Source organism: Pipistrellus hanaki (assembly GCF_964339955.1).
Source record: "Pipistrellus hanaki genome assembly, chromosome: 1".
Taxonomy (NCBI): Eukaryota; Metazoa; Chordata; class Mammalia; order Chiroptera; family Vespertilionidae; genus Pipistrellus; species Pipistrellus hanaki.
In genome coordinates, this window is record NC_140503.1 from 27,510,031 (window position 1) to 27,512,606 (window position 2,576).

Sequence of the window (2,576 nt, forward strand, 5' to 3'; positions counted from 1 at the left end):
GTGTCAACAGATAGGACATAGTGATGAATTCAGAGGGCACATTGCCTTGCACAGCTCAAAAGAGTTACATATATATTTATCTAATATTATTTTCCGGAAAAAGATTCTGTTTGTGTTATCAGTGTTGTAGAAGATGAAAAAAATAGAAGCATAAGAGTGCCCTCTTTTCCCACTAACAATGTTAGTTCCTTTGCTTTTCCACGTGTCTGTTATTACTATGATTATTGCTATTATCATCTTTCTTTGACTTGTCCCATCTGAGAAATGATCCTCAGCATCATATTGTGAGACAAAAGTCTGAATGCAAGAGCCAGACATTGGTGTTTGTTTAGATTAATTGCATAAGTTGGGAACTTTGTAACTTGCCTTAAGTATCAGAGAAAGTCAATGTCCATATTTATTTAATTTAAATCTTTTAATATGCATAATCCTAAGGGGACTTTTGAATAATTTCAATAAGTCTGAAGAACTTTTAAAATTTCAAGACAATTGAATTGACTTACTATAATATACTTCAAAATGATATCGAGGGACAGCCGCCCAACTGCAAAGCAGAGACACAACTCAGTAAATGTCATTAAGTCAGTCACATCTGTTGAACTCAAATGAGGACAGATAGTCCCCCAACTAGAAAAATGGAAGAGAAAGAAAATACTCTTTTTTTTTCTTTTTCTTTTCTCCTTCTTCTTCTTCTTCTTCTTCTTCTTCTTCTTCTTCTTCTTCTTCTTCTTCTTCTTTTTTTTTGCTACTGCTGTGCTTGCTCTGTCTTTTGGCATCATGATTCTATAGGTACAATAGAGTAGAAGATGGTATGGATCAGGTGACTAAATCTATGTCTTTATGACCTTGGCAAATCCCTTAAATCCTTATAGGTTGCTGAAGTTTCCTTTTTTTAAAAAAAGATATTTTATTTATTTATTTATTTATTTATTTATTTATTATTTTTTTATTTTTTTACAGAGAGGAAGGGAGAGGGATAGAGAGCTAGAAACATCTATGAGAGAGAAACATCAACCAGCTGCCTCCTGCACACCCCCTACTGGGGATGTGCCTGCAACCAAGGTACATGCCCTTGACTGGAATTGAACCTGGGACCTTTCAGTCTGCAGGCCGACACTCTATCCACTGAGCCAAATCAGTTTTGGCTGAAGTTTCCTCATGTGAAAATTGAGAAGTAGGAAAGATATTTTCTAATATCCCTTTCAGCTCTAAATGTGTGATGTCTGAGTGCAAAATGCTTTGTTCATTTATTCAGCAACACTGAGACCATCCTAGAAGCTAAGTGTTCTAATGGGGCTGTGGATGTAAAAGACACGAGTATTTGGTCCTGCTTCCAAGAGGCTCACAAAGCAAGAGGAAAGACTGACCAACAAGCAATTACAAGGCAGTGTGGTCAGTGTGGCACCTTCACTCCACACTCAAGACTAAATCCGTGGGGGCCCAGAGGAGGGCAGAGCTACCCCTGGGGTTGGTGGTGATAGATTTGATAGTTCCCAAAACTTAAGCAAAAATTTATCAGGTAGAGAAGAGGGGAGGATACCTCTGGCAAAAGAAGTAGTATTAATAAGGCATATACCCTGTGCTCAAAAGGTTAACTTCAAACATGGACATAGCAATAGTGAAAAGTAATAGAGACAGGAGGAACTATTTGAGATTTGATTGTGAAGAGCCTTAAAAGTCATGCTAAGAACTATTGACGATCACTCAAGTGGCACTATGGAGTCCTAACAGAGGGAGAATGGAGGGAAGAGGAAGCTCTTCAACTGTTTTGATGGTCCATGGGGACAATGAGGAGAGCCTTATCTGGAGCTGGGGGAGTGGGAAAGGGAATAAAAGAACACATTTGAGATACGGCTCAGAGATTAAATCAGTAGAATCTATTCATTCCCTCAATAAATTTTTACTCAGTGCCCACTATGTGTCAGTTAGTACAGCATGAAGAGACTATAAGGATTGCTGAAATGCTGAGGGGGGAGTCGTCAGAGTGGAACAGAGTGAAGTGATACTACTTTGGATGGGCTTCCTGGAAGAGGTGAGTTCTGATACAGATTTCCAGGGGGAAAAGAGATGTGAACTTTAATGCGTGGCAAAGGGCTTGAAAGAAGGCAAAAAAGAGATAAACAGCAGGTATGCTTGATTACAAATAGAGTCTTGTTAATGTGGAAAAAAGATGGAGAGATAGGAAGCATTTGGGTGAGAAAACTGAGCAGAAACATCTAAATCTGGTGTGCTAAGGGAACTGCTATAGGTTTTTAGAGGAGGAATAGTGTGAGATAATAGGGGGGGAAAGATGGGATTAAATGCTTTTAGATCTGTGATATGCTACTACTATCTGGGTCAACATTTATTTATTTATTTATTTATTAATATATTTTATTGATTTTTTACAGAGAGGAAGAAAGAGGGATAGAGAGTTAGAAATATTGATGAAAGAGAAGCATTGATCAGCTGCCTCTTGCACACCCCCTACTGGGGATGTGCCCACAACCAAGGTACATGCCCTTGACCGGAATCGAACTGGGGACCTTTTAGTCCGCAGGGCAACGCTCTATCCACTGAGTCAAAACGGTTTCAGC